Below are 14,296 nucleotides of genomic sequence, written 5' to 3' on the forward strand. Positions count from 1 at the left end.
ATTTACAATAGCTACAAATAAAGTTAAATACCCAGGAACTAACTTAACCAAATAAGTGAAAGTTCACTATGATGAAAACTATAAAATATCGATGCAAGAAATTGAAGAAGACAGGAAAAAACGGAAAGATATTCCATGTTCATGGATTGGACGAATATTGTTAAAATGTTCATACTACCTAAAGCAATCTACAGATTCAATGAAATCCCTATCAGAATACCAATGACACTCTTCACAGAAATAAGAAAAATAATCCTAAAATTTATACAGAATCACGAAAGACCTAGAATAGCCAAAGCTATCCTGAGCAAACAGAACAAAACTGGAGGAATCATATTACCTGACTTAAAGTTAAACTACAGAACTATTATAACCAAAACAGCATGGTGCTGGCTTAAAAATAGACACATAAACCAATGGAACAGAATAAAGAACCCAGAAATAGATCCTTACATATACGGTGAACTCATTTTTTACAAAGGTGTCAAGAACCTACATTGGGAAAAGGACAGTCTCTTCAATAAATGGTGCTGGGAAAACTAGATATCCATATACAGATGAATAAAACTAGACCTCTATCTTTCACTATATACAAAAATCAAATCAAAATGGATTACAGACTTAAATCTAAGGCCTCAAACTATGAAACTACTGCAAGAAAATATTTGGGAAACTTTCCAGGGCATTGAACAGGGCATAGATTTCTTGAGTAATATCCCTCAAGCATCGGCAATCAAAGCACAAATGGACAAATGGGATCACATCAAGTTAAAAAGCTTCTGCATGGCAAAGAAAACAATCAATGAAGTGAAGATACAACCCACAGAATGGGAGAAAATATCTGCAAACTATGTGTCTGACGACAGATTCATAACCAGAATATATAAGAAACTGAAACAACTTAGTAGGAAAAAATACAATAATCCAATTTAAAAATGGGCAAAAGATCTGAATACACATTTCTCAAAAGAAGAGATAGAAATGGCAAACAGTGATATGAAAAGGTGCTCAACATCATTGATCATCAGAGAAATGCAAATCAAAACTACAATGAGATATCATCTCACCCCAGTTAAAATGGCTTTTACCCAAGGCAATAACAAATGCTGGTGAGGATAAAGAGAAAGGGGAACTTTTGTACATTGTTGGTGGGAGTGCAAATTAGTACAGCCACCATGGAAAACAACATAGAAGTTCTTCTAAAAACTAAAAACAGCACTATCATATGATTCAGCAATCCCACTGCTAGATATGTCCCTCAAAGAAAGGAAATAAGTATATTGAAAACATATTTACACTCTCACGTTTATTCCAGCACTATTCACAACAGCCAAGATTTGGAAGCAACCTAACCAACAGATGAATAGATAATAAAAACGTGGTACATATATACAAAGAGTACTATTCAGCCATTAAAAATGAGATCGTGTCATTTGCAACAACATGGACGGAACTGGAGGTCATTACGTTAAATGAAATAAGTCAGGCACAGAAAGACAAACTTTGCATGTTCTGACTTATTTGTGGGATCTAAAAATTAAAACAATTGCACTTGTGGAAATAGCAGAATGACGGTTACCAGAGGCTGGGAAAAGTAGTGGGGCTTGGGTTGGGGCAAAGAAGTACAGTTAATGGGTACAAAAAATAGTTGGGGCCGGGCGCGGTGGCTCACGCCTGTAATCCCAGCACTTTGGGAGGCCAAGGCAGGCGGATCACGAGGTCAGGAGATTGGGAACATCCTGGATAACACGGTGAAACCCCATCTCTACTAAAAATACGAAAAATTAGCCAGGTGTGGTGGTGGGCGCCTGTAGTCCCAGCTACTCGGGAGGCTGAGGCAGGAGAATGGCGTGAACCTGGGAGGCGGAGCTTGCAGTGAGCCAAGATCGTGCCACTGCACTCCAGCCTGGGCGACAGAGCAAGACTCCGTCTCAAAAAAAAAAAAAAAGTTGGAAAGAATGAATAAGGTCTAGTATCACAACAGGGTGACTATAGTCAATAATAATTTAATAGTACAATTTAAAATAAAGAGCATAAGTAGATTGTAACACAAAGGATAAATGCTGGAAGTGATGAATACCTCATTTACTCTGATGTGATTATTACACATTGTATGCCTGTATCAAATTATCCCATACACCCCGTAAATATAATACACCCTACTATGTACCCACAAAAATTAAAAATTAAAAAAGAAAGCAAAAGAAAGAAATAAGGCTAGTCTGAAATGATATGTTGTAAGTATAAAATATACACTGGAGTGCAAAAACTATAAAATGTAAAATATGCTATTAATAACATATCATTTGCTTGTTGAAATATTATAAATGTTAGATTAAAATATATTATGAAAATTAATTCACCTATTTCATTTTACTTAAAAAATGCCTACTAGTAAATTACATATGTGGTTTACATAATATATGTATTAGGAAGCACTGAATTAGGCCATTCAAAACAATCCTGCTTTTCTTTTCCCTTTCCCAGCTTCCCTCAAAGGTAAGGATGACCATAGGATCCAATTCTGGACAATGAGACCTGAACGGAATTCTATGTGTGTTCTGGGAAAGTTTTGTTTTGTTTTGTTTTTAACTCCTGGTAAGGATTGAAACTGCATTGCCCTTTTGCTTTCCAGCTTCTTTCCCCCACTGAATTGTGGAGATAATAGCAAGTGGACACATGGGTTATTAAAAATATTTTTAAAACATTTTTAGTGATTCAATATTTTTGGGAGAAAGGCTAATAGAATCGCATAGATTTTTGTCTTTGACAATATTGATTCATTGCTACTATATAAGAAAAATGGTATCCTATTTATGTAAACTACTATTGGTTCTGCATTCTATTTCTTATAGCCAGACAAGTTATTAACTAATACAATTGTATCTAATATTATCCTCAGGGTGGATTAGATTGTGTGGAACCGTTATGCCTGTTCTCAGCACCCTCTGACTGCTATGTATTTACATCTGCTTTTTAAACTATAATTTTTTAAAATTATCTTTTGTTGGGTACAGTATTCTGTAAATGCCAATTAGGTCAAGTTGGTTTATAGTGGTGTTCAAGTCTTCCCTATTTGCACTGCTTTTATCCATTAATTTGATTAATTATTGAAAGGGAGGTGTCAAAATCTCCAGCTATAATTGTGATTTTGGGTCCGGAATTGGTAGGTTCTTGGTCTCACTGACTTGAAGAATGAAGCCGCGGACCCTCGCGGTGAGTGTTACAGCTCTTAAGGTGGCGCGTCTGGAGTTTGTTCCTTCTGAGGTTCAGATGTGTTCGGAGTTTCTTCCTTCTGGTGGGTTCGTGGTCTCGCTGGCTCAGGAGTGAAGCTGCAGACCTTCGCGGTGAGTGTTACAGCTCTTAAGGTAGCGAGTCTGGAGTTGTTCGTTCCTCCCGGTGGGCTCGTCGTCTTGCTGGCTTCAGGAGTGAAGCTGCAGATCTTCGCGGTGAGTATTACAGCTCATAAAAGCAGTGTGGACCCAAAGAGTGAGCAGTAGCAAGATTTATTGCAAACAGCGAAAGAAAAAAAGCTTCCACAGTGTGGAATGGGACCCAAGCAGGTTGGCACTGCTGGCTCGGGCAGCCTGCTTTTATTCTCTTATCTGGCACCACCCACATCCTGCTGATCGGTAGAGTCCAGTGGCCTGTTTTGACAGGGCGCTGATTGGTGCCTTTACAATCTCTGAGCTAGATAGAAAGGTTCTCCATGTCCCCATCAGATTAGTTAGATACAGAGTTTGGACACACAGATTCTCCAAGGCCCCACCAAAGCAGCCAGATACAGAGTGTTGAGGTGCACTCACAAACCCTGAGCTAGACACACAGTGCTGATTGGTCTGTTTACAAACCTTGAGTTAGATACAGAGTGCCGATTGGTGTATTTACAATCCCTGAGCTAGACATAAAGGTTCTCCAAGGCCCCACCAGAGCAGCTAGATACAGTGTCAATTGGTGCACTCACAAACCCTGAGCTAGACACAGGGTGCTGATTGGTGTATTTACAATCCCTGAGCTAGACATAAAGGTTCTCCACGTCCCCACCAGACTCAGGAGCCCAGCTGGCTTCACCCAGTGGATCCCGCACAGGGGCTGCAGGTGGAGCTGCCTGCCAGTCCTGCACCATGCGCTTGCACTCCTCAGCCCTTGGGCGGTCGATGGGACTGGGCGCCATGGAGCAGGGGGCGGCGCTCGTCTGGGAAGCTCGGGCTGCACAGAAACCCACGGAGGCGGGGGAAGGCTCAGGCATGGCGGGCTGCAGTCCCGAGGCCTGCCCCGCGGGAAGGCAGCTAAGGCCCGGCGAGAAATCGAGCGCAGCGCCAGTGGGCTGGCACTGCTGGGGGTCCCAGTACACCCTCCGCAGCCGCTGGCCCGGGTGCTAAGTCCCTCATTGCCCGGGGCCGGCAGGGCCGACTGGCTGCTCCGAGTGCGGAGCCCGCCAAGCCCACGCCCACCCGGAACTCTAGCTGGCCCGCAAGCGCCGCATGCAGCCCTGGTTCCCGGTCGCGCTTCTCCCTCCACACCTCCCTGCAAGCTGAGGGAGTGGGCTCCGGCCTTGGCCAGCCCAGAAAGGGGCTCCCACAGTGCAGCGGTGGGCTGAAGGGCTCCTCAAGTGCCGCCAAAGTGGGAGCCCAGGCAGAGGAGGCGCCCAGAGTGAGCGAGGGCTGTGAGGACTGCCAGCAAGCTGTCACCTCTCAATTTGACTACTCTCCTTGGATCTCTATCAGTTTTTTGCTTCATGGATTTTGAAGCTTTGTTATCAGGTACATAAAAGTTTGGTGTGGTTATATCCTCCTGATGAATCAATGCCTTTTCTTATTATGAAATGACCTTCTTTATCTCTGATAATATTTTTGTTCTAAAAAATCTACTTTGTCTAATATTAATATAGCCACTTCACCTTTATTGTTTAGTGTTATCATGGTGTATTTTTTCCTATTGTTTTACTTTTAACCTATTTATGTTTTTTATATTTAAAGTGGGTTTCTGTAAACAAGTGGTTGGATTCTGCTGTTGTATTCAAACTGGCCATCTTGGCTGCTAACTTAGGATGTTTAGGACATTTACATTTACTGTGATTATTGGTATGGTTGAGTTTAAATCTGCCTTGTAACTATTTCAGTTTTCTTCATCTGTTTTCCACTTCTCTTTTTCCTTTTTTTGGTTTGTTTTTATGTTGAATATTATTTTATGCTTTCGTTTTATCTCATTTGTTGCTTATATTACCTTAACTCAGGAAGACCACAAATCTCTACTCATTTCTCTCCCACTGGGTCATGACCTAGAAACTTTTTTAGCTAGTAAGCTGGGGCAATAACAGGGCTCAACTCGTTTGTCTCTTGTCTCTCAGAAATCACTGCCTTTCATTGCCTGGTGTTTAATGTCTTGAAAGCCATTCTCATATATTTTGTCTGGTTTTTGAATGGTTTCAGGTGGGAGGGTAAATCTGGTCTGTGTTACTCCATTTTCACTGGAAGTAGAAGTCTCCTTCATTATCTTTTTTGATATAAGATTGATTACATACAAAAAATTGACATGTAAATAATGAAATGTAAGTATCTGCTTGTTTTACTTTTTTCTGTTACCTCCCTTCTTTTCAAGGGGTGTGTGAGCTTTCACTTGTAATGATACAATTGTTTCTTCTCTTTCTTTCATACACCACCACCAAACAATTCAGATGTTCTGCAATTCCAGCTTTAAAAATATACCCCAAATTGATCACATCTACCATCAGTGCTTCCCAGGTTAAGCCACCATCATCTCTGGAAACTACTGCAATGGTTACTTAACTTGTTTCCTGCATCTATCCCTTGGCTCTCCCAGTCTGTCCCCAAATATCAACTAATTTTTTTCTTATGTTTAAAATTATACTATAATTTGTAGTGATAAACACATATATTTAATATACCATTCTGTGAGTTTTAACAAAGGCAGATATAAACATTTCTATCATTTTAGAAAGTTCTGTCATGGCCCTTTTTAGTCAGTTCCCACTCCACCCACAAGAGACAATGACTGTTCTGATTTCTATTAGATTAGTTTTGCTTTTTCTAGAATCACTAATTATGTATTATTTTGTGTCTAGTTTCTTTAACGCAGTATAATTTTTTTAGATTCATTCATATGGTTGTGTGTATTGGTTATATTTCTTTGTATTTTTGAGTACTAATCCATTGCACAACTACACAATAATTTGTTTATCATTCTTTTATTAGTGAGTACCTAGGCTGTTTTCAGTCTTTGGCTATTATAAAGTTGCTATAAATGTTCATATAAAAGTGTTTTTGTGAACATACGCTTTTATTTCTCCTGAGTAAATATCTAGAAGTAGAAATTCTAGGTCATTGGGTAGGTATATCTTTAACTTCAGAAGAAACTGCCGAGCCATTTTAGAAAGTGATTGTACCATTTTACTCTTCCATTGATGATTTATGGGGGTACAGACCATTTCATATTCTTTGCAACATTGGATATTGTCAGTTTTTTTAACTTTAGCCATTCTAATAGGTAGTGCAATCTAATTTTGATTTAAGTTCCATTTCTTGATTAACAATGTTGAATCCTTTTTTATGTGCTTATTGGCTATTCATTTTTGTCCTTAATAAAGTCTCTTTTCAAATCTTTTGCTCATGCTAAAAAAGGATGTGTGATGTCTTTTTATTATTGAGTTGTAGAAGTTTCTTATAGAGTCTAAATGCAAGTACTTTCTTAGATACATTTTGCAAATATTTTCTCCCAGTCTGTAACTTGCTTATTTTTGTTGGTGTCGTTTGACAAGCACAAGTTTTTGATTTTGTTGAAGACCAATTTATCAAGTTTTTATTTTATGGTTATATTTTCTGTGTTGTGCTACAAAATTCTTGCCTATCCTATGTCATACAAATATTCTGCTATGTTTTCTTCCAGAAACTTTATAGTATTAGTTTACATATGGGTATTTGATCCATCTTGAATACAGTTTTGCATATGATACGAGGTAGGTTTTAGATTTATTTATTTCCATAGAGATATGCAATTTTTCCAGCAACATTTTTTAAAAAGAATTTTGTTTCTTCACTGAATTGTTTTTGATGCGTTGGTCAAAAATCAGTTGACCAGGTAATTGTGGCTTTATTTGACTCTCTGTTCTGTTCCACTGGTATATTTGTGTATCACTACACTGATACTACGCTCTTTTGACCACTGTTGCTTCATAGTAAGTCTTGAAATCAATTAATGTAACTTCTTCGATTTTTTTCTCATTTTTCAAGATAATTTTAGCTAGTTTAGGTTGTTTGCATTTCTATATACATTTTTGAATCAGCTTGTCAATTATGTTTCTTTTTTTGAGACAAAGTCTTGCTCTGCAACCCAGGCTGGAGTGCAGTGGTACAGTCTCGACTCACTGTAGCCTCAACTTACCAGGTTCAAGGGATCCTCCCACCTCAGCCTCCCTAGTAGTTGAGACCACAGGCACATGCCACCACACCTGGCTAATTTTTGTATTTTTTGTAGAGATGGGGTTTCACAGTGTTGCCCAGGCTGGTCTTGAACTCTTGGACTCAAGTGATCCACCCACCTCAGGCTCCCAAAGTGTTGGGATTACAGGCACCTGGCAGCTTGTCAAGCTTTATTAAAAAAAAAAATTCCCTGGAATTTTGATTCAGATTACATTTTAGTCTATTGATTAAATTTGGGGAGAATTGCCAGCTTAACAATGAGTTGTCCAATTCATGAACATAGGTTATTCTTTACTTATTTAGGCTTAATTTCTCTCAGAAATGAGTTTTAGTTTTCCATGGAGAGGTCTTATACACCAACTATTAAATTTCTCCCTATTTTATATATTTTGTTACTATTATAAATGGTATATTTAAATATTCTTATTTTTAATGTTTGTTACTAATATATAGAAATGTTGTTAGTTTTTGAACATTGATATATCACGTGGACTTGCTTAATTCATTTCTGGCTCTAGTAGCTTTATTTATTTATTTATTTTTCAGATTCCTTAGGATTGTCTATATACACAATAATGTTGTGGCAAATAAAGACAGTTTTACTTCTTCTTTTCCAAAATGTATGCTCTCTTTTTTTTTTTTCTTGACTTACGACAGTGGCTAGAATCTACATAGTACCTTGCTGAATAGAAGTAGCAAGAAAGAACATCCTTGCTTTTCTCTCAATCTTGGGGCAAAAGCTTTCAGCCTTTTATCATTAAGTATGATGGTAGCTTATATTGCTGGACTTATATATAATTACATATTGCAGGATTTGATTTGTTAATATTTCTATAGAATCATTTTCATCTTCATTCATGAAGGCTGTTACCTGTACTTTTATTTTCTTGTAAAGTTCTTGTCTGATTTTGAAATCAGGGTTATTCTGGCTTCATAAAATGGTCTCTGAATTATTCTTTCCTCCTTTATTTTCTGGAAGGGTCTGTGTAACATCAGTGATATTATTTTTTTAACGTTTGATGGAATTTATCAGTGAAGCATCACAAGTTTCAATTGCCTTAGTAGCCCTCAAATTCAATCTCTTTTTCCTCCATCTAGCAAAAGACTGTTCAATGTTTGGGCTCCACTTTGCTGTGCTGGGTTGAGAAAGTGCCCTCAGACAGAAAGCTAGGGAGAATGGAGGTTTACTTTGTGTTTTCCTGCACTCAAGGATTATAGCCATGCAGGCCTGATTGTCCAATGCCTGGAAACCTTTGCTTCACATTTTGTCCAGTTTTATGGTTATACATGGCTGAAGCATAAAGCCAGTGGCCATTTTTTCTATCATAGTCAGAACTGAAGGTTTAGAGTGATGTTTTGTAATTAAAAACACATTGTGTTAGTTTTTGGCTCCAAACTCACCATCCAAATGGAGTTCCAACTTATTGCAGGCAAAATTCAAATTTTTTTTCTATGGCCAATAAGACCACACATGAGCTGGCCTCCTACTACCTATCTATCTCATCTACTACCATCCTTCTCCTCACTTTGCTCTAGCCATGCTGGACTTCCTGCTATCCTTTAACATACCAAGCTTTTCCACTTGTTCGCTCTGCCTGTAAAGCTATTCCCCAAGATGCTCCCATGATTTACTCACTCACTTTATTCGTGTCTCAGTTCAAATGTTACCTCCACAGTGAGGCCTTCCCTGGACACTATGACAGAGAACTCTTGCACCATTTTCATACTCTATCATCTGATCATGCTTTACATACGTTCATAAGTCTTAGTGCTTTTTGAATGTATATTATACATTTTCCATTTACAACTTTCTGTTGCAACTTTTCAACTGTATTTTTGTAGCTCAAAACAGGCATAGACAATATTTAAATAAATGGATGTGGCTATGTTCTAACATAATTTTATTTACAAATAAAAACGAGCTGTAGTTTGCCAACTCCTGGTCCAGACAATCAATACATTGTCTCTGACTTATACATATATGACCTAAAATTATCTCATATGTAAAAATGATTTCTTTTTCTTTTTTTCTGAGATGGAGTCTCAATCTGTTGCCTGGGCTGGAATGCAGTGGCACGATCTCGGCTCACTGCAAGCTCCACCTCCTGGGTTCACGCCATTCTCCTGCCTCAGCCTCCCAAGTAGCTGGGACCACAGGCGTGTGCCACCACGCCCGGCTAATTTTTTTGTATTATTAGTAGAGACGGGGTTTCACCGTGTTAGCCAGGATGGTCTCGATCTCCTGACCTCGTGATCTGCCTGCCTCGGCCTCCCAACGTGCTGGGATTACAGGTGTGAGCCACTGTGCCTGGCCAAAAATGATCTTTTTTATAAGCACAGTAGCTTATCCACCATGGTTACAGACAGCCCTGGTACAATTTCCAGACCTCCTGTAGTTTCTACTGCAGAAATTCTGTACTTAAAAAAAAAAAAAATTCTTGTTTTTCTTTTATTCATGCCTCAGTCCTATGGTAGAAAAATACTTCAAGCTTTTCAAAAGATTTTAAAGATAATGTTAAAAATACATCACTCACATTTTGAACTTCTGTGGATATATCAATTAGCAATGCTTTCAGCTGCAAGTAACAGAAAACCAGACCAACAGTGACTTAATCATCAGTACACTTTTTGTTTTCTTAATGAAATTCTGTAGGTAGGTGGCAGTTCAGTGACTTAATGAGGATCTCGGATTTTTTCATTCTTCTATTCCACCAATCTCAGATAGTTGGCTTTTGTTTTCCAACTTAAAGCCTCAAGAGGACAAGACCAATCTTAGATTGTTGGCTTTTGTTTTCCAACTTAAAGCCTCAAGAGGACAAGATGGCTGCCACAGCTTCAAGCATTGTTTCCTTACATAAGTGTGCAAAGCAGAAAGGGAGGGAAAGGATCAAAAGACCTTTTCCTTACATCCCCTCTCTTTTATCATGAAAGAAAATCTTTATCAGAAACCTCCTGGCAGACTTGCCTTGCTTCTTACTGAGATAAACTAGGTCACTTACTTCTGCTTAGGTCGATCACTTGGACAAGGAAATGGAGGTTCTGTGACTACTTTAGTTGAGGGGTTGACAAACTAAGGTCTGTGAAACAAACCCAGCATTGGGCCTGTTTCTATAAATAAAGTTTTATTGGAACACAGCCATACCCATTCATGTTTATATTGTCTATGGCTGTTTTTGTGCTGCAAAAGTAAAGTTGATTAGTTGTGACAGAGGCGTATTTACCACCTGGTTCTTTACAGAAAAACTTTGCTGTCCTCTAGCTTTGACTATAATTCATGCCCTAAGGCTAGCCACAAAATCAGGACTCTTTAAACAAACAAACAAAAAAATTAGGAGTGGCTCGTAGGAAGGCAAATAATAGTGACCCCTATTATTGTTTATAGTAATTTATATGGTATGCTAATGCATATTTTAACAAATGGCTAACAGATGTACTTTTTGAAAACTCGTTTTCAAATTCTCAGTTTGGGCCCTTCACCCCTTGTTCCTGTTGTCATTCTACCCAAATCTTAATACCATCCCTAATGTCTGATCTTGTCTCTCTCAAAACTTCCTTTCAGCTTTTAGGAATTTAAGAAGAATTCAATAGTGTTGAAGGCTCTGGAGGGAGCATAGTGTAGGATTCAATTATTGAGTAAAACTGAATTTCAAAATTTTTCATTCTGCAACACATGATAAGGGTGCCTCCCTGCTTTGCACAACTCTCTGTAGATTTCCTTCCCTGGCAGGGTGCTGTGGGCCTGGCTGGTGTTTTCCTTGAGTCTGAGTTGATCTCCTCAGAGCTGAGGGAGAACACCAGAAAAAAGTGTCCTTTAGAGATTTAGAGATATTAATAAGCAATTAGAAGATATGCCACCAAATGCTGGTTAAGAAGATAAGTCAGTCTTTTAGAAAGTTTGAAGCAGATGAAAGGAGATGCTGGAGGAATTTTCTGAGCTCCATCAAGTTCGGGTTCCATAACTTTGTGCACTGCTTGGGTTGTAGCCTGTTATAGGAGCCTATGAGAGTACACAGTTTTTTCTTTTTTAAAAATATATATATCACCACACAATTTCCTACTCCTTTACCCTCCCAGATCCTACAGCTTTTCATCTAGATATAACAACAGAAGTGTTTAAAAATAGAGGCACTGGGAGAGGAAAAAGGGTCTGGGATGTGAAGGAGACAGTTTTACTTTTGTTCAACAGCCACTAGAAATTAGTTTCAACTTTTCAGATCTAAGCTTATTGAGAGGTTTAACCTGCAGTTTGATGAAAAATTCAACCAGTGTGACATTTTGGAATACAGAATATCTGTGAGTGAGGACACACAGACCTTCTATGATCCATTTTGTGACTGAAACTGATTCAAAGAAGAGACAGTCCAGGCTGGGTGCGGGGCTCACGCCTGTAATCCCAGCCCTTTGGGAGGCCGAGGTGAGTGGATCACCTGAGGTTGGGAGTTCGAGACCAGCCTGGCCAACATGATGAAACCCCGTCTCTACTAAAAAAAATAGAAAAGATTAGCCCGGCATGGTAGTGGGCACCTGTAATCCCAGCTACTTGGGAGGCTGAGGCAGGTGAATCTCTAGAACCTGGGAGGCGGAGGTTGCAGTGAGCCGAGATCACCCCATTGCACTCCAGCCTGGGCAACAAGAGTGAAACTCCGTCAAAAAAAAAAAAAAAAAAAAAAGAAAGAGACACTGAGTTTGTGCCTCTAATTGTGCCTCCCCTTTCTTGGGAATAATAGCCCTGTAGGGCAGGGGAGGATAAATAAGAGCTTCTAGGGTTTAACTTAAAAATCAGACTATTTAAACCCTTGGACCTCTGAGCCCTCCCATGTCCCCTTGCTCATGCTCTCTCTACTTGGCTGTCAAAGATCTGCTCTTGCTGCACTGTCACTCTCCACTCTCCTCCCCCTGCTCAACTGGCTTCGGTCTATCCACCCTCCTCTCACCGCAGCTGCTACCACTGCTGCTCTCAGAGAGGTGTGGAGGGGTTTCCTCCTCACCACTGCTCACAGCTCTGTTTTAGGATCCTTCTGTTAGCCTGCCTCTTAGCTTACAGGCATTCTGCCAAAGAATCTGGAGCATTTCCTAAAGGATGGGTAGAAGTGAATTTGAGTGACACAATCATATGTCTCCCTAAATGGTTTCTTCTTCCCTACTAATAATAGATATCAATAGGATTCTGCGTATCTTGACCTTCTCTTACTTCAGGTGGGATCTAAAGAAAAGGGCATCTTCCCTTTTCTTTTTGGTGGAAGGGTATTCATTGTGGTTTCATAGGTTTTCCATCTCAATATTTCTCTCAAGAACACTAGCAGGAGTATGATGAGCCCTGGCTATCCTCATGGCCCTGTGGGCACTGACCTGTGCTCTGCACTGTCTGTGCCTGGCACCCCCGACCGTTGCCACTTCCATCCCGAGTCTGTTCCCTGCCTCCCAGGTGATGAACAATGCCCTCTTCCAATGGCCCTCTGCCTTGATGTTGCTCCCCTGCTACCAAATCCTTACTTCTATGGCCCTTAGTGCCAACTTTGTGTCTTGAAAGAGTCATATCAAGTACACCATTAAACCAGTGAAGATGAGAAAGTCTGGAGGTGAGGACCACACAGGCCAGATCTGGGTGCACGGTATTGGCAGGGGCCACAAGCAACATTATTGCATGATTGACTTTTGTGTTTCTGGCCTGAGGAGGAGACCAAGTCAGGACCCTTTGAGGAGAAGGTTATCCAAGTCCACCGTGATCCCTGTAGGTCAGCAGACATAGCTCTGGTTGCTGGGGGTAGCCAGAAACACTGGATCATCACCACAGAAAACATGCAGGCTGGAGATACAATCCTGAACTCTAACCACATAGGCCAAATGGCAGTTGCTGCTCAGGAAGGGGATGCACATCCACTTGGGGCTCTGCCTGTGGGAACCCTCATCAACAACATGGAAAGTGAGCCAGGCCGGGGTGCCCAGCATATCCGAGCTGCAGGGACGTGTAGTGTGTTACTGTGGAAGGTGAATGGCACAACCATTATCCAGCTGCCCTCTAAGAGGCAGATGCAGGTGCTGGAAACATGCATAGCAACAGTAGGCTGAGTATCCAACACTGATCATAACAAACAGGTCACTGGCAGGGCAGGTCACAACCGTTGGCTGGGCAAGAGGCCTTCCAGTGGGCTAGGCACCACAAGGGGTGCTGAGCTGGCTGAAAGATTTGGCCACTACCCTTCATGAAGAGTTATGTGAAGCTGCCTTCTGATGCTGCCCAAAGCTGATATCCCTGTATTGTAATAATGTGCCCCCCTCCCCTGAAAAAAAAAAAAAGAGCACTAGCAGGTTCTTGAGCAGCTGGAACTCTTAGAAACTTGCTGTTTTACCCCAAGTTTCCAGTATGAGTACAGTGATTAGATTCTCTTCCTTTTCATCTTTTCTGTTTCACTGGCCCTCAAGGCACTTAAAATAAAGCCATTAATATTTCATGGTAAACCTTTGTTTTTATCATGCTCACTTCAGCAGCACGTATACTAAAATTGGAATAGTACAGAGAAGATTAGTATGGATGACATGCAAATTCGTGAAGTGTTATATTTTTAAAAGAATGAAATGCTGTCACTTACAGCAACATGGAGAAACCTGGAGGGCAATATGTTAAGTGAAATAAGCCAGGCACAGAAAGACAAACACCATATACTCTCATTCATTTTTGAAATCTAAAAAGTTGTTCTCGTTGAAGTAGAGAGGAGAATAGTAGTTACCAGAGGATGGGGAGGGTAGGAAGGAGAGAGAGATAATGAGAGTGATGGTAAACGTGTACACATTTACAGTTAGATAGGAGGAATAAGTTCTCATGTTCTTTTGCATACTAGACTGGAGATGACAATAAA

General features: G+C 40.1%; 2 pseudogenes; both read left to right on the forward strand.

The window, feature by feature from the left end:
- Positions 1-12,768: 12,768 nt before the first annotated feature.
- Positions 12,769-13,772, forward strand: LOC100432302 (large ribosomal subunit protein uL2m-like; annotated as a pseudogene).
- A 140-nt stretch (positions 13,773-13,912) lies between these two features.
- LOC112135937 (U6 spliceosomal RNA) lies at positions 13,913-14,006 on the forward strand (annotated as a pseudogene).
- The last annotated feature ends 290 nt before the right edge of the window (positions 14,007-14,296 follow it).

This window comes from Pongo abelii, chromosome 10 (genome assembly GCF_028885655.2).
Source record: "Pongo abelii isolate AG06213 chromosome 10, NHGRI_mPonAbe1-v2.0_pri, whole genome shotgun sequence".
NCBI classification, from domain to species: domain Eukaryota; kingdom Metazoa; phylum Chordata; class Mammalia; order Primates; family Hominidae; genus Pongo; species Pongo abelii.